This window comes from Macrotis lagotis, chromosome 1, assembly GCF_037893015.1.
Source record: "Macrotis lagotis isolate mMagLag1 chromosome 1, bilby.v1.9.chrom.fasta, whole genome shotgun sequence".
Taxonomy (NCBI): domain Eukaryota; kingdom Metazoa; phylum Chordata; class Mammalia; order Peramelemorphia; family Peramelidae; genus Macrotis; species Macrotis lagotis.
The window spans coordinates 308602089-308621351 of NC_133658.1; the positions used below are offsets into that span (position 1 = coordinate 308602089).

The 19263-nt window shown below is 38.6% G+C and overlaps 1 protein-coding gene across 4 annotated transcripts in view; it reads left to right on the forward strand.

Moving 5' to 3' along the window:
* ZNF423 (zinc finger protein 423) overlaps positions 1–19263 on the forward strand; it is a 403178-nt gene that overhangs the window by 319229 nt on the left and 64686 nt on the right. The gene's annotated exons all lie outside the window — the stretch shown is intronic.

Below are 19263 nucleotides of genomic sequence, written 5' to 3' on the forward strand. Positions count from 1 at the left end.
GATAAAATTTATATGTGGTGTCTTACCTTAGATTTAAAATTAAAAAAAAAAAACTTCACATGACCAAAGTATGGGAGATGTGACTAAGCCTCAGTTTATCTGAAAAAAATAGGGAGGTTTTCATGAACTCATTGAGGCTGCTGTGTGAAATACAGCATCTAGGAATCAGGTGATAGTTTTGCTATGATGAGAATGATTTGCTCAGTTTTGGGAGAAACATTTTACGAAGGATATTGATAAATTGTAGCATCCGGAGGAAGATCTTCAAGACGGAGAAGGTCCATATACTAGTGCCCTATAATGAAATTGTGGGTGAATGTTGAAACTCTAAAAGGTGTGAGAGGGAAAAATAGTCTCCAAATCTTTTACAGTTTACTTCATACCCCACACAGGAGTCCCTTCTGTGTATTCTTAATAAGAAATGATCAGAAATAAAGTTGTATTCAGACATAAAGGACCAACACATGGAACAAGGAGCAGTCATTTGAAATTGCAGAGGGAAATTTAGTTATAAGGAAGTACTTTCTAACAATGAGAATTATTATAATATAGAATGTGCCATATGTATAATTATGTATAGGATGGAATGTACTAGTATATAGCACATGCTCCTTCTCATTTAAGTTTTTCAGGCATAGCCTAGGTATTCACTTGTTAGAAATGTTAGAGAAAATAATTTTTTCAGGTATAAGTTGTTTAAGATTGTCACTGAAGCCTCTTCCCACTCTGAAATTCTATGAATTCATTATGAGGATGAGTAAAAAAGGCAAGTATGGTCCTTCAAGAATAGTATTAGAAGTACTAAAGCAAAAGCAAAAGATCATTGTGGGATGGAGCAATTGAACATTTCCTGGGTTGTGGATACAGGGTGTGAGTTGATATTAGCTATAGCTTCAAGCTTCTGACTTCAGGGGACCTCTGTATTAGATGTTGTGAGACAGCTGGTGGTATAATAGAAGACTGGGTCTGGAGTCAAGAAGATCCAGGTTCAAATCTGTCCTTAGATATCTATTAGCCATGTGACCCTTAGCAAATCACTTAGCTTATTGTTTGCTTCAGTTTCCTCAGTTGTAAAATATGGATAATAATAGCACCTAACTCACAGGGTTGTTGTGATGATCTATGTATTTATCTATCTATCTATCTATCTATCTATCTATCTATCTATCTATTTATTTTTGTAGGGTTTTTGCAAGGCAAACAGGGTTAAGTGGCTTGCCCAAGGCCACACAGCTAGGTAATTATTAAGTGTCTGAGACCAGATTTGAACCCAGGTACTCCTGACTCCAGGGCCAGTGCTTTATCCACTGTGCCACCTAGCTGCCCCGTGATGATCTATTTAAATAATAGTTATATTATTTGATCATCAAGATGATCTTGACCTGGAAGAATAAGAGAAGACTACCTGGAAGTGATAACATTTAAGTCAATAGAATTCAAGAGATGGAGGGATTAAGAAGGGAAGACATGCAGACATAAGAAAGATCTTGAACAATGGAGATTAGTCTGGTTTGACTAGAGCATAGACTATTTGGTTGGGGCACTATGAATCAAGGTAAGAAAAATTTGATTGGCACCAGATTCGAGTACTTATTTCAAAATCTTGTAACCTATCGAGAAACATCAGTGCTTACTGTAGATATGGTTATTGTGGGGGATATGATGGGTTGCAGATTGAACTTATAGGATAGTATCACTCTGAGCTTCATGTTTCCTTACTCAGTATTCTCATTTGTTTAATTAAACTTTATTTTTCAATTAAAAAGCATTTATTAGGGTATCTATTAAGTTAGTAAATAGAGTATTGATCATGGAATCAGAAGGAACTAAGTTCAAATATGACCTCAGACAGCTACGAGCAATATGTGTCTTTAACCCTTATTGCCTCCAAAAAAAGGGCATTTATTTTGTCTTCCTCTTATCATTGACTCTCTCCGTATTACTTGCTCTCTCCTTCACAGGAAAAAAAAATTTAAAAAGAAAGCCCTTTTAACAAATACGCATATTCAAGCAAACCAAATTCCCTCATTTATCTTGTCTAAATATGTGTGTCTCATTTTAAATGTCTAATCTGTTGACCTCTGTCAAGTGGTGGTGAGCAGTCATCATTTATCTCCGGGAATCATTGCTGTTCACTTCATCTATCAGGGTTCTGAAATCCTTCATTATTGTTCATTTTTATAATTTTTTAAAACTAAGTTTTTCTCTTGGTTCAGCTCACTTCACTGTTTCTGTCATTCTTAGTTTTGATATGTCATTTTGGGTACTTAGTAAAGGAACTGGAACCATGTCTCTACCTTTGAGAAGATTATAGTCTAATTAGGGAGTATGGGCTTCCAAGATGCTAATGATCAGAGTCAATTTGTAAATTATTCCCTTTGTTTTTGAGGGCCTTGAGGTGTTTGTTTTAACCAGTCATATACTTGCCAAAACTTCCAGTAAAAAATTTTCTCAGGGGGCGGCTAGGTGGTGAAGTGGATAAAGCTTGGCCTTGGAGTCAGGAGTACCTGAGTTAAAATCTGGTCTCAGACACTTAATAATTGCCTAGCTGTGTGGCCTTGGGCAAGCCACTTAACCCCATTGCCTTGCAAAACAAAAAAACAAAATCTAAAAAAAAAACCCTTTTCTCAGCAGTTTTTTTCCCTCAGGAGAAATTAACAATGAGTTTTTTACTTTTACCGTTGTAGAATATATTACCAATATCTCACAATATGATAAAACATCAGAGTTAGTAGGAACTTCAGAAATCCTTTACTTTGTGATTTCTTAGTTTTTGTGTTGTCCTGTACCCCTTTGGGCCTGCTAGAACCCATTCTCAGAATAATATTTTAAAATGTATTTTGAAAAATACAAAGGGTTAAAAAGAAATCACTTAAGCTCTAAATCATTAATTATTAGAGAAATGCAAATTAAAGCTTCTATGAGGTACTACCTCAGACCTCTCAGATTGGCCAATATGACCAGGAAAGATAATAATGTGGAGCTGTGAACTCATCCAACCCTTCTGGAGAGCTATTTGGAACTAAGCCCAAAGGGCAACAAAAATGTGCATACCCTTTGACCCAGTAATACCACTACTGGGTCTATACCCTGAAGAGATGATGAAAAAGGGTAAAAACATTACTTGTACAAAAATATTTATAACAGCCCTATCTGTGGTGGCAAAGAATTGGAAATCAAGTAAATGTCCTTCAATTAGGGAATCGCTTAGCAAACTGTGGTATATGTATGTCATGGAACACTATGTAATATTAGAAGATTTCAGTGAAGCCTGGAGGGATTTGCATGAACTGATGGTGAGTGAGATGAGCAGAACCAGAAAAACACTGTACACCCTAACAGCAACATGGGGGTGAAGGACTCGCTCATTCCATCAGTGCAACAATCAGGAACAATTTTGGGCTGTCTGCAAAGGAGAGTGCCATCTCTATCCAGATAAGGAGCTGTGGAGTTTGAACAAAGTACAAGGACTATTCCCTTTAATTTAGGAAAGAACAGATATCTTATTGTCTGATCTTGTTACCTCTTAGACTTCTCTCTCATCACTTCCAATTTGGATCAAGGTACAACATGGAAACAAAGTAAAGACTGACAGATTGCTTTCTGTGGGGGGTGGGGGTGGGGGGAGGGAAGTAAGATGGGGGGAAAATTGTAAAACTCAAATAATATCTTTAATAAAAATAAATTTAAAAAAAGAAATCATTTATATTAAAATGTAGCTTGTTTTTGTAAGTTCACATTTTTCAGGTTAAAAACCTCAGATCTAATTAAACCCCTCCCAGTTGACAGTTGAGAAAATGAGGCCCATTGAATTAAAGAAACTTTTCTAGATCTCCTAGAATCAGAACTTTAGAGGTCCAGCTGACCTTGAGACCTTTGAGTCTACTGTCTTTATTTTACCATGGAGAAAACTGAAGTCCAGTAAGGTTGGACATTTTCAAAGTTGCTTAGATGCTAAGGGTGGAACTGACCTTGAAATTTTAATTCCAAACCCATTATTTTTGTCACCCTACTATTGATTTTCCACTCTTCCTGCCCAGACTGCAGATTTTCCAAATTCCTTGAAAGGGAGGCCCTAGTTCTCTCTTTAGGTTTGGGTATTGGGAGTATATCTTTTAAGATTTCTAAAAACTGAATTTCCCTTTTCTTACTAGTTACTCTTTTGTCACACACTGAAATCATATTTGATTTTTCTTTTTTTAAGCTACAATGTTCCCTTAGGTTTAGTTTGTGGCCTGATTTTAGTTGGACCAAATGCGAAAGGTTAATATGCCAACTCTTTGAAAGGAGAATTTCTCTTCCTTCAAATTTGCCTGGAGGTATGTTTTGCCTGGCATGCATTGGGGTGCAGGTCTGCATTTTCTGGGCAGAACCCCAGAAGCACATATCCTGTTCCAATGTTGTGAAACTGTTGTGGGGTATAAGAAAGCAGTAAAAGGAATCAAAATCCAGCTCTGTTGGTTCAAAGTTCTGTGACCTTAGGCAAGACACAATCTTTGGATCTTGGTTTCATCTAGGGAATAAAAGGCATTAGACTAGATATTCTCTAGGATCTTCTTTGGCAGTAGAATTCTGATCGCCTTCTAGAGCCTCCGTGTGTGTGTCTCTCTCTCTGTCTCTCTCTCTGTCTCTCTCTGTCTCTGTCTCTCTCTCTGTCTCTCTGTCTCTCTGTCTCTCTCTCTCTCTCTCTCTCTCTCTCTCTCTCTCTCTCTCTCTCTCTGTCTTTAGTTTTTGCAAGACAATGGGGTTAAGTGGCTTGCCCAAGGCCACACAGCTAGGTAGTTATTAAGTGTCTGAGACCCGATACTCCTGACTCTAAGGCCAGTGTTCTATCTACTTGGGCCACCTAGCTGCCCCCTCCCTTTCATCTTTTTCTAATGAGAATAGGAAGATAAATAGGGAATTTACAGAGTGATGAATGATGTAAGGGAGAACACTAGGCTCAAATATTGGTTTTTCTACTTACCATCTGTGTGACCTTGGGTGAGTCAAAATTTCTGGGTTTCATTATCTTCATTTTATATTGAAAGATCATCTCTAAATCCAATGAATGCAATTCAGTTTGAAATATCTATTTTTTTTTGCTACTATCATCTTTGATCTAATCAAAGTGGACCAACCCATTTGATATCTTGTGAAAGTTAGTCTGGCATGGTTTGAAGAGAAATTGATTGCGTGTTTACAAAATGGGACTCTAGTCCTCTCTCTGCCATAAAGCTGCTTCAGGATCTTAGTTGAGTCACTTCTTTTCTGGGCTTCAGTTTTCTCAACTTTCATGTGGGGAATCCTCATCTTGACCTGCCTCATAGGTGTTCTGAAGATAACATGCAAATGCTTTGGAGAGAGCAAAGAATATAATCTTAAGGTATTCCCACTGTTAGCCTGACCCATTTGTTTCCAGGTCCCTGCCACTTTTCCATGGACCCAACCCCTTTAGATTGTCCCAAACCAGGTTCTTTCAGGTGTTTCTGAATAGAGTTGTGGCACCAATGCTAACATTCCAGTTTGTCACCTTGTATGTTCTCCATGCTGGGAGAAAATGTTGGTTTGAAAGAATTGCTCCTCAAAGGGCCCTTCTGCCCATTCAGGAATCCTACTTCCCCCTCCCACTCCCTGTCCCCAATCACCCCCCACCTTCCTAGATGAAGAACTGTGATGACAGCGGTGGTGGCGGCAGCAGCCCAGTAGCTCTGTCATGGAGCTATTAGCTTCACTGCTCAGTAGCTGCACATCAGCACAGTAATCATTTTCAGATTTACAAGCATTAAATATTTTAATTTAATGCCTTGGCTCTCTTGTAATTCATGCACTTAATTATATGATAATTACTCAAATGAAAAAGATACAGCTGCCGTATCAATTCTTAGAGGAATCTAAGGGTTTGGAGTTGGCCTTTGCTTTCTGGGTGGGGTGCTTTCCTCAACCCCCCACCCCCACCCCCCCTCCATCCCCAGGCACCATTTCCTTGCCTTGCCCACATCTCCTACCATTGTTATCACAAAGGGTTAAGGTTTCCCGAAGTCTGATGGGGCACATTTAACTCATTGAGGGCAAAGGGCTTGATCTTGACTGGTTTTATGCCCTTTATGACTGTTGTTCGTTAAATAGAAATACTGTCAGTATTTAAGAAAGGCACTTCATTTCCTCTTTTTCTCACTGAGAAAGGTCTTTTGGTGCTCTTTCCTGAGTGGATGCGTGGGTTGTGGACTCCTGCAAGGAGTACTCTGTGGCTGGAGGGCAGAAGCCAGAGACACTGTCTCCACAATGGATGATGGATGCATGGGGGTAGTGGAGCCCAGATCTCCTCTGAGAAGGCCAGCCTCTGTGCTAAAAATGGAATGAGCTCTGGGCCTCTTAGCTCAGACCAAGGAGGGTCTGCGGGAAACATTACTGCTCAATGTAAATTTTTTTTTTCCTTTCCTGGTGGAGGTGGTGTTTTTCCTGGGCTCTTTTTCTTCCTTTTGGTTTTTCGTCTTTTTGCTGTTGACATCTGAGATTGTGGTTAATGTCTTAAGGGCATGAGCTATTTCATAAGAAATATAACTATTAATATTTGGCAAGAATTTCGTATCCTTCCCCCAATCCCCCATTTCCAGAGTCCCTTTGGATCTGATGGTGCTGAGTTGATATACTATAGGCATTTTTTCCCCTGTCTATGGCAATAGTGGATGTTACTGTCAGGGAATGTTTCCTTTGCCTGTGAAGTCTCTGGCCTGTATGGGTGCCTGAGTTTGATTTGTATCTTCTTTCCTGAAGAGCTACTTTGTTACTATTTATATAAACTAATGGGGAGGGGGTGGAGTTGCTTGGAGATGACCTGAAATATTCTATATCTGACCAAAGAAAGATATGCTTCCAGTCAGTTAATCAACCACCATTTATTAAGCACCTACTCCTTCTTCATCTCCACTTCCTGGCTCCTTGATTTCCTTCAAGTCTTCGTTGAAATTTCACCCCCCCCCCCAAGAAGTCTTTCCCAATTGCCCTTACTGGTATCATCTCTCTCTTAATTATATCCATTCTATGTATATTTTGTTTGGACATAATTGTTTTCATGTTGTTTCCTCCATTAGATTGTAAACTCATTTCCTTCCAATTATATCAACAAGAGTAAGACCATGATACCCAGCAAGCAAATATATAGAAGGCAGCTGCCAAGATCAATGATGGGGCACCATGACAGCCTTAGTGCAATGATGTTTTTTGACATTTAACAGGTCTAAAAGATACAGTTTGTGTTAATTATAATTATATCCATCTTATTCTGTAAGGTGTGTGTGTATAAATATATATATATGCATTTGTATATACATATGTGTATATGTACATATATGTGTGGATATATAAAATATATATAATATATATTATATATCCACATTTGTTTATACATAGTTGTTTTTATGGTGTCTCCTCTATTGGATTGGAAGCTTTTATTCCCTTCCATTGATATCAAGAGTAAGACACAAAGCAAGGAATTATCTTTTATTTCTCTTTGTATCTCCAAAACTTAGTAGGTGCTCATAAGAGCTTGTGGACTAACTAGTATATACCAACCCAAGATTGGAAACTGGGACAAAAATGATACAGATCGTGCCCTTAAGATGCTTACAATCTATTAAGGGAAGCAACAAGTACACATACACAAGAAGAAAATATGTACAAAGTCATTATGTGGTAGTGACCTTAGCAGCTAGGAGGGGACCTGAAAGGATTCCTATTGGTGATGGCAGTTTTAATTGTGACGCCTTAGCATGCTGTAGAGAAAGGTAGAAGGGAGTACGTTTCAGGTATGGAAGACATAACTTATGCAAAGACATGAAGTTAGGAGGACCTAGGAGGTATGTTACCAAATATATGGAAAACATGGTTTCTGAAACATGCTACCTGTGTGTCTGTGGACATGTCACTGACCCATTTTTGTCTTTATTTTCCTCACTCAATGCCTGATATGGTAAATACTTAAGTTATTTATAGATTCAATGACTCTTTTAGGACCTTAGTCAACTCTTTCAGACTGTATATGCTGAGGAGATTCTGTTCATAAAAATTAAAGAATTTCCACGTGGGAAGTTTCCCATGCTAATGAATTCACATGCCTAGACTTTCCTTCTCCAAAGATAACTTGAAAAATCAAATAATGGTGGTAGTACTTTAAAGCCATTGGTTGCTTCTCTCCTTTTTCCCCCTAGTCCCTTTATTATTTTCCCTGATTTTGGGAGGTCAGGGTTAGGAAAGAGATTGTCTTTCCTTTTCATTTTGAATATGGGAACTGGTAATCACCTGACACCATATGAACCTTCCAGAACTTACTCTTATGGCCTCTAAGTCAAATCTTTCTTCTTTTAAGAATCTTCAGTGACTTGAGAGCAAGAGGGGAGTAGGAATAAGGTGGGAGAGAGAGGAAGGGGAGATTTAATACTAAATTTCTACCTCAATGCAAGTTGCACCAAAAAGGGTTACAAAATGTTCGCCCCGTATGCAGACAATTTTCAGCTAGCTTACAGCAGCTGCGGCGTCGTGCTGATAGATTAAAAGCAGCTCCCAGCCCCAGAATGAAGTGTATTAGAACTCCCGCTGAGTGGAGCTGGGGAGAGGCCCACACAGCTGTCATCTAGGCCAAGTTTCCAACCGAAAACTGAAGAAAGGGATGGAACTCTGAGAAAAGTTATATTTCTAAACGAGGTAGCCGATTATTAATCAAGAGCCTTACCCTCCATCTCCTCACCTCACCAAGCAACTGGAACAGGAGGTCCAGTATGGAAATACCAGAGTTTGGGGAACCTCAGAGGCAGTGACACTTGCAGTCAGGCCAAGATCAGCAGTGTTGAGAACCACAGCCCCCCCTTTTTCCTCTTTTTTTCTTAGGTGAGAGAATGCATGAACTGTTAGATCTCATCAGACACCATTGCACTAAGTCTGTCATGGTGCCCCATTGCTGGCCTTGGCAGCTGTCTTCTTTGCATCTTTACTTGCTGTGTGTCGTGGTCTTACTCTTGATATCATTGGAAGGGAATAAGACCTAGAGGGGAGGTAGGAGTGACTACTTAGAATAGGACAGTTGGTGGGGGGAGGGGTGGGGGTGGTTCCACCTTGGCAGGGAGAAGCTTATTACTTATAACCACTTCCCTGAACACTGATTTCTACATAGGGCCCAAAGGCTTGCTGTCTAAAATCCCAATAGCCTGACATTTTTTTTTGGGGGGGGGGTGAGGGGGCATAATTCTTTTTATTTTCTTTACCTGTGTTGAAACAGTTGAAGTTAATTCATTTACTTATGACTAGGGCCTCAGCTTTGCCATGGACTTAAGCATATAGGCTAGAGGAAGGTTTCCTTGTCTCCCTTTCTTCTTGTATAAATCAGGTCTTAGGTGTTATACTGCCACAGCATGTAGAAGAAGCTTGAGAGAGATTTGAATTTATCATGAATATCCCTATTGTGAAATAAAAGACAACTGGCAGTATCTTGACTTCAACTTATGGAGCAAAGGCCAACATGGCTGCCATTCAGGAATCAGAATGAGAATGAAGAGATATTTAGTCATTTCTTGATAATAAAAATGGAAGGAAGCCATACTTTCACAGAATCATGTGCTCAACTACATTATTGTCAGTGTCTCATTGTGGATGGTGTGACTCTGGATTTTCCAATTCAAACCAGTAGAGAACAAATTTTGACAATTTTTTTTTTGCAAGGCAGTGGGGTTAAGTGGCTTGCCCAAGGCCACATGGCTAGGTAATTATTAAGTGTCTGAGACCGACCCAGGTACTCCTGACTCCAGGGATGGTGCTTTATCCACTGCGCCACCTAGCCACCCTCTACAATTCTTTCTTAATTGGAAAGGCTTCAAGAATGGACCTATTTGCTATTCAACAGAGGCCTTTTGAAAACTAGCTCATGAAGGATGACTAGTAAATGAGGAAGTTTCTTCAGCCACTGTAGCTAATGAAGGTAATTTCCTAAGGTCTAGAGTGACTATGATCTAGAGGGGTAATGAATCTGCTATACCAATGAAATGAAATTCTTAAATTATAGAAATAAAAAAATTTAGAATTATAAGTGACCTCAGAAAACAACTAGTACAGTTTGTTTTCAAAGATCAGCCATTCAAAAATGATGACAATAACAACAGTAACCTCAAATTCAAAGTATAGTGACTGAACAGAAGGAAAAGAAATATTGTTGGAACGAGATGATATATATTTTATCCCTATTTTGTCTGCTACTGGAGTGGTCCCAAAGATGCTTTCAGTGAGCTTACAGAAGATGAACTTGTATCTCTTGCATCATTAAATTATGTAAAGTACATATTTTATAGAATCTACTAATAGTCTGCAGAACAATAAATATAAAAGAATAGTAACAGGATAGCAAGTTGTCCTAGGACTGTTTCTATTGGAACAATATCAATAATATGAGAAGTGTAAGGTGAAAAAAAATTGACATTTTATATGGTGCTTGAAATTTTATAAAGTGCTTCTCTTACCTACTACCCTGCCATATGTCCTGCATACCATCCAATCACTCTCCCCCCCACAACCCCCTTCCAGTTTGAGATCCAAATTAATACTCCCATTGCTCCTTCAAAGTGTGTTTCTCTCATGGCTCTGTTTACCATTCGTACAATATTCTAAAGCACTGTATCCTGCTCTGGTCATTAAGACCCTATTGTATTGACTCCCCTAATTAGAATATGTCTTTGAGAGCCTTAACTGTTAACAATTTTCTGTTTGGGTCTTCAGTCCTTAGTACAGTACTTGCTTATAGTAAATGATTGACAAAATATCTTTCCACCCTTCATCCATCTATACATTTATCCTTTGCTTCAATTCCATTTGCCCCTCACAAAATCCTAAAAGATAGGGGCTGTCACACAGTTTTTAAATGTTGAAAACACGATTTAAACCGAACTCTTCTGGGTTCCAGGTTTAGTCTTCTTATCCATTTCATCACATATTTGAAAAGCTAAGGGAAGTATCTAGAAACAATAATGCTTTTAGATGAAACTATTTAATTTCCTACTTGAATTGTTAGGTGAATCTTCATTAGGAAAAAACCTAAACAATTGCAATGACTTACTTATTAATTTATTACAGTAGATAACATAGAAATCAATGTGTTTATGTGTTTCACATTGATATAATATATCATGTTTATGTACACATGTAATACAAACACACACAAAGAATCTGAGGACAAAATACACTCCAACTTTGACTTGAGGCAACTCTTACAGATTGTTTTCTGTATTTTCAAAGATATATTAGACTCATTCCTAAGTAAGCAAGGGAGAGTCATATTTCTGCTCCAATTTGATGATTTGGAATCATACCTTGCTTCTTAAAAGATGCTTCTCTCCCTGATTGGTATTTTTAAAATTTAGCAGTCTAGCATTTATTAAATATCTTTTGTATGCAAAGGCATTGTGCTGAGTTGAGCTACAATGACAAAAATTACATAGTACCTGTTCTAAAGGAACACAAATTTTATTGGTTTTAAAACTTTGAACAATTTAACTGTGTGTCCAATAGACAAAGTTGACAAAAGATGGAAACAGTCAAGGTTGATGTGCCTTTTGAAAGAAAAGCATTTGTGAATAAGTTTATCCATCCTGAAAAGTAATTTGGAAGTATGTTTTAAAAAGTGACTTTAGATGTACATACCATTTGACTTAGAGATCCCATTGATGGGTATGTATTCCAAAGAAGTCAAGGATAGAAATTTCCCATATTTATCAAAATATTCATTATTGAGGGCAGCTAGGTGATGCAGTGAATAGAGCACTGACTCTGGAGTCAGGAGGACCTGAGTTCAAATGCAACCTCAGACACTTATTAATTACCTACCTGTGTGACCTTGGGCAAGTCATTTAACCCCATTGCCTTGCAAAAAATACTATTGCACATTAAAGAAAGAAGATTATGAAGAATTCAGAAAAGTATAGGAAGATTTAGATACACATGTAGAGAATGAAGTAGAATCAAGAAAACAACATGCCTAATGGCTACAATAATATAGATGAAAATAACAGTAGCAAATGGAATTTGTGTAATTATAATAACTAAGATTTATCCCATTTCCCTAAAAAAGATTTAAAAAAAATTAGTTTCTTTCCTTTTTCTGTAGAAGTGGAGAGCTATGGGTATGGAATAATTCACAAATAGTTAGACTTAATTGATCTTTTAATTTTACAAAATAATTTTTTCCTTTTTTTAATCATCTGTTATGAAGCATGGCTTTCTCTGGTAAAGGAAATTTATATATCCATAAATGAAACTGATATAAACAAAGAAGGCATAAATAAAAATAAAAAATTCAGAAACAAAAATATAAACCTCAATCAACTTTTAACTGATTCTATTTATATAGCTTGGATGCTGTGTATCTTTGACAAAGTGAAGCAGGACAAATGAGCATCTCCTCCAGGGAGGAGGAGTTTGAATAGTTTCTTTACTTCTTCTTTAGTCTAGAAAAGCTTTAATATTGGGGCAGCTAGGTGGTGTAGTGGATAAAGCACTGGCCCTGGAGTCAGGAGTATCTGGGTTCAAGTCCAATCTCAAACACTTAATAATTACCTAGCTGTGTGGCCTTGGGCAAGCCACTTGACCCCATTTGCCTTGCCAAAACCTAAAAAAAAAAAAGCCTCAATGCTTAAGCAAATCTGAAGTCAACTAATACTTTTTTGAAATGTCTTTTTCTTGTCTTCCATTAATATGCCCCACCCAGCAACAATTAATCTTATGGAGAAAGGGGATCTGTGTATGTCATCACAGGGCCTTTTGATGCCAAGATTCTGAATGACTATAATATAATAAAATATTTTTAGGGTTTTTTTTTTTTTTGCAGGGCAAATGGGTTTAAGTGGCTTGCCCAAGGCCACACAGCTAGGTAATTATTAAGTGTCTGAGGCTGGACTTGAACTCAGGTACTCCTGACTCTAGGGCCAGTTCTCTATCCACTGTGCCACCTAGCTGCCAAGACAATATTCTAAATTGCATGAATTCTCATCTGCATCCTTGGACAGGTCCATGTAAAACTCCTTTAGAACAATGTTCTATTATTGTCAGGTTTGTAGCTAGTCTGTGGCTACATGAACTGCAACAGATTCAATTTAGTTAAAGAAGATTAGTTGTTTGGTCTTATGGAGGTTGAGCAAGGGTGAGGCCACTCAGTCCAAAGGATATACTGGCTTTGGAGCCAGGAGAGCCAAGTTTGAATTTTGCCACAACTACTTTCTGTGTCAACATAGGGAAATTATTTTTCCTCTCTTGGACTCAGTTTCTTCAATTTGTAAAATGAAGGACCTGGATTAGATGATAACAGTGATGATGATAATAATAATTATAATATATATTTGATTGGTCCTTGAGGTTCTTGTTGGCTTGAGATCCTAAAATTTAACCAGGTAAAGCACAAATATAGTTTTGATTTTTTAATTAAATTTTTAATTTGGAATTTAATCTTCTAACAGATTTTTTAGTGTGGGATCCATATTTTCCCTATATAAAGCAAGACCAAAAAATGATGGAAAATAAGCACCAATTGTTTCAAGACACTATAAACATGTCTGAAATTCTGTGGTTTTAAAATGAGGGCCAATAATGAATGAGCCCATAACATGTCCAATTCCACCAAATACTGCATGGGTTGTAAAATTTATTGTCAATAAAATTATTCACTTGTGCTTTCCCCTGCACTTAATCCACCTGAAGTGAGAAATTAGAAGTATGTTTAATTCTGAGACTGAGAGAAAATACAAATGTAGCAAATCCTCCACAAAAGGGGCAAGGTAACCCTTTGCTAAATGAGTGATTTGTTCTTTACTTGTCTCTTTTGTACCAGCAGGTGAGTTTTCCTCTCATCTCTGTTAAGGAATCCATGATTTTCTAGATGATCCTGGGTTATTTCTTATAGAAATTTCTTTCCAGGAACGATGGAAGGGGTTGTGTGGGTAAGAGAGATGGACAGAAGAACTGGAGAAAGGCAACACAGGCATACACACACACACAAAAGGAAAAGAAACTTGAGCTTATCTTTGGCAATCTCCATTCCTCTCAGCCACCCAGGCCTATCTGTATTTCATGAATATAAGCCTCCTTTGGTGAATTGGTGTACACGTTTTGCACGAGGCTGGGAGCAGGCTCCCTCTCCGAAGGCAGTGGCTTTATTTTCATTAAGCTCCAAATGCACAAGGATGCCAGGCTCTGTCTCCCCACTGCATTAGCCAGACGGGTCTGTCTTCGGCTTACTCAGTAGGTTTGCCTCCGTTTTTACCCAGCCATTGTTCTTTTCTACACTGCGTTTGCACACTGTGGTGCATCTGGGGAATTTCAGCAGTTGGAATATACATGAAAAGAGATCCGTTCTACTTTCATAAGGTCCCTGGATGGATTGGACGAAACCTCAAGGCCCCGTGGTGGAGCCAGAGCTGCATTCATATTCCTTACCATCACCACACATATGATAGCACGAAGCCCAGACCAATCGAAAACTTGACAGTAAACCTTTTGATTTTGCGGGGAAACCTTCATCCAGCTGAGAGAGGGAAGGGAATATAGCCCAAACTGGACTTCATACTGTGGCAAGCTTGAAATCCCAGCCCAACCACAGAGTCGGCTGATTGGAATACTTGGAGACTGTGTCCAGGAATTCGGCTGCAGGAACTTGGCTCACAGTCACTCCTGCCTTTTTGAAAGAAAAATTGTCAACTGGGAGAGCCACTTGGGGCCCTGGTTTAATCTGTCCAAGCAGGAAAGATTCACAGAAATGATTGGCCAAGTTCCCCTGATTTTTTTTTTTAAACCCTTGCCTACACTGAAACACTCTGGAGAATAGTTGATCTGAAAACATAAAGGCATCTTGTGATTTCTGTCATTGCTATCACGATTATTGCAGTTGTTACAGACCTTAGTATTGTTGCCATTTCTAATCACTGTTTGGTCTTTTACTTCTGGGGTTCTAGAGTAGAAAGGATACCCTAGAAAGTATTTCAGACTTGATCATCACCTCAGTCAGAAATCCACTTTGATATTACTGCTTACTAGATATTCTTACTAGGCTGGCAAGTTCTTGACTAAAGATCAGATAGAAGAGAGAGACCAGATGAGCAAATCTATTGATGTTCTTGATGTGCAGTATAGCCACATTAGCTAAATCGAGACAGTCTTAACTCAAAGGGGTTGTTTTGGAAATTATTGATTAATTGTTAAGATTTCTGCTTTGAAATTCCCATTGTATTCACATATCTTTGTAAAAAAAAAAGGGCAGTAGTGATCCTAGTTAACATAAAAGTAATTAAAGCAAAATAAGGAGAATGAAAGAATTTGCTATTCATTACAGGTATGTATATCCCACTATGTAAGTTTGGTTTCCTTGAAATCAATCTGAAGTATGTACATAAATGCAGATATACTTACATATATCCATGTATACATTTTTATTTTCCACAATATTTGGAATTATTGAAGGGAAGGTAAAAGGATGTGATTTTATCCAATTATTAACTGCTGGGTGGATATACGCATTTGGAGGAAGTTGAAAGCTCAAAGAAGTTGTTCATGAGCATTGTGTTTTCTCCTGTAGAGCCAAGAATATTAAGGCAACACTTTTTGGATGACTAGCATTTTCTTATGTGTTTGCTGGTTCTCAGGGCATCATTCTTTAATTGTCAGAGTTGCAAGGAACCTCAGAGATCACCTGGCTCAACTTCTTTAGTTAACAGAGTGAGATAGTGATTTGCCCCAGGTTACTTGGGTTCGAATTCCAGATCTTTCCTTGCTGACCTTTGAATGTGATGAAATTGACTAGATCATCTCTAACATCTTATTTTCTTTTGCCTCTGAATTCATGATCCTATGTCTCCATACTCCTCAGTTATTCTCCATCCCACACCCATGAAATCTCTTTTCCTTTACTCTCCTGAACCGTTACTGTAACTAGGAAGAGAAAGGTAGATGAAAAACTGATATTGGAAAGAGTACTATGCTGAGTTGTGAGACCTGAGTTCTAGTCTAGTTAGGGCTATACGACTCCCTTCTTTGTGGCCTTGGACTAGTCATTTTATAGATTTTCTCTCTGTGTGTGTTTGTGTGTTTGTGTGTGTGTGTGTGTTTCCTCTGTTGAATAGGGATAACTATACCTTCACTGTCAGTCTCATATAATTATTAGAAGAATTAAATGAGGAAATTGAATTATGTTGAATTAGTTGAATTGAAATAGAGTAACTTGAAATGACTTTGAAAAGTCCATCAGTGCCTAGCAATTTGATGTTATCATTAATTCTTATTGCTATCTTTTTGTACCAAAAGCCAAATTTGTGTCAAATACTTCAGAGTAACCTGGTCCAGCCTAGGGTTCTCTGTCTAGGTCATGTGGTCTTCTTAGATGCCCCACCCTGAGACCTGAGGCTCTCCATCCACATGATTACAAAGTCCTCTGCCTCTGCAAAGTGCTACTATATAAACAGCGAGCCTGGAAGATAATGACAGTAATCATGGAGGGCTCTTTGTACCGATCCCCTTCCTTAGCCCTAGATACACCTTGGCGGCTGCTGACGATGAGAATATTCAGGGAAGGGCAGGAACCTAGTAATTTCTCAGCTGGAGAACGTTGTAAAAATAAATGTCTTGTGGAGGTTGAAAGGTTGTCAAATACACACTGAGCCTAATTCAGTCCCCAGAAATGTGCAGTTCCTGCTGACTATCTTTGAGAATGTGTGTGCAAAATCTGGAGAACGGTAGTTCTATATATGTCTGTCTATGTACAGACACATATTTATGGACATCCCTATACATATATGTTTGCTGAATAAACGTATTCTTGTGTTATAGAATAAATCCCAAGGATAAGTTAAGAGAGAGAGGTAGCTTGGTAGTAAATAGTCAGCCTCGGCTACTTGGAAATCTGAGTTTAAGCCTTGCCTGTTCTAAACTGTGTGACAGTCATGTAGATAAATCATTTCATTGTTTATTACTGATCTGTATTTAGGGAGGGTGTGGAATGGGGAAGGAGGGAGGGAGCAGGTTGTCTCTATAGGAGTCACCCACATCAAGGAAATAGAAGATATTAATCCCTCTCCTTTCCCCTCCAAATACTCATATATTGCAAAAAGTTAGGGTAGGTAGGTGGCACAGTAGAGAGAACACTGAACCTATATTTAGAAAGACTTCAGTTCAAATACAGTCTCAGACGATTAACACATTCTAGCCGTGTGACCTTGGGCAAGTCACTTAACCCTGATTGTCTTACATCCAGGGCCATCTCCACTTGTCCTGATTCATATCTGGCCACAGGATCCAGATGGCTCCAGAGGAGAAAATGAGGCTGGTGACTTAGCACAGCACCCCCTCACTTGAATCCAATTCACATCATCATCTTCATAATCATCATCATCATCATCATCTTCATTGTCCCACAAAGAGTGAGTCAGAAAGGCCTGGGTTCAAATATAGTTTCTCAAACTTTTTGGCTGTTTGACCTTGTGTAAGCTGCTTTAATTTTTACCAACTCCCTTGGGCTACTAAGTCATAGACGAGTTTCTTCTCTATGTTTGTGTTGACAGAATGAGCTCCCACAATGAATATTCCCCATATTGACAAGATTTCAGATTTTTTTTAACCATCTCTGTGTCTCACAAGGCACTGAATTTTGTGGTGGAGAATTGATTGTAGGACCCTTCTTCCCTTATTTAGCCTGGGAAAGGCATAACGGGACCATTCATAGTGGTCCATTTGGGTTAGTCTATGCCCACAGGATTAGCCTATGGTTAGCCACTGGAAACTAATTCCATCCTAGAGATGATTTAGAGTCTGTGGGGGCTAACTTTCCAGATTAATCTCAAAATGAGAGATGGCCTGTGATCCTCTGAGAATGCTACACCATGCCTGGGCTCCCCATTTAGAGATATGTTTTTGTGTGTGTGTGTGTGTGTGTGTGTGTGTGTGTGTGTGTGTGTGTGTGTGTTGGGAAATGGAGGGGGGCGGTTCTTGTCTGCCTGAGAACAAAGCTTCACCTTAGGATGTAGAGCTGATTTCAAAAACAGGTATTGTTCCCATTTTACTGATAGGTAAAGTGAAACATGAAAATTATTCTTGACCCATTGCAGATTAAATAAGAAGAATAAGATAAGACTATAAACAGTTCTCTAGCCACCAGAATTAGACTTGTCATTTAATTGTAGGGTAGCAGCCTTTGCCTAATCAGTATGTTAATGAATGTGAGAAGCTCAGGGAGGTTTCAAGAAGAAAGCCTCCCCCCACTTGCAAAAGAAACCATTGGGGACCCTAGATATTGCCTCTCCCAGCATGGCAGGAACGGAAGCAGGTCTCTAATGCCATGTGGTATTTTCTGGAAAAAGAGATTTTACTATGATTATTATTAATAGAATTTTTTTAAGTACAAGCAATGCCAAACAGAATATTTTTTCATTTATCATATATGTATGATAAATACATACATGTGTATATACCTCCAAAATACATGTGTGTATATGTATATATGTATGTCTAAGTATGTATACCAATATGCAGATGTGTATATAGGTAGGGGGTATGGAAAATTTCTTTATTTGGTCAGATACTTACTGTTGGTTATCCTGGAGTATAAGCTATATTGGGGTGGTTTTAAATTTTGAAGTTAGGTCACAGAGGAGTTTGGGAGCTAAAGCTGGGGCTTGGGCTGAACCAGAGGTAGCAACAGCCAATGGAGAGCCCAGTTCCCACCTTACATTCAGTTTAATTCAGTCCAATTAAGTCAATATCTATTAGATACTTTCTATGTACCAGTTGCTGTGGGTATAAAGACACAAAGGAAATAGTCTTTGCCTTCAAGGAAGCTCACATTTTGAGGAGTTACAAGGAGAACATTATGTATACAGATAAGTAAATAGAAAATAAATACAAAATGATGGGGTGGGTTATGGTTCTCAACCTCAGCCCCTCTCTGATGTATAAATGATTCCTAGATCTGGGGCCCCTCTGGTTCTGCTTGCCTGTGAGTCAGTGTATCCTTGACAAAGGGAAAGTTTTCCCTCATTCGTATTTCTCCTTCTATCCGGGTGGTATTATCAGTTGGTTTCCAGAGCAGCGGAGGCGGTTCCTCCAGTGTCTTCCAGTCCCTCCGCTCCCTCTGTTTGCCCTTTTTGAAACCTGCCAGTCACTGGGATGGTTTCTTCTAGACTTCTATCTCCTCCCCATTTATTCCTTTCTAATACCTGCCTATCCCAGCCCCCCACTCCCCTATGCCAGCTCACCACCAGAAAAGAAGAA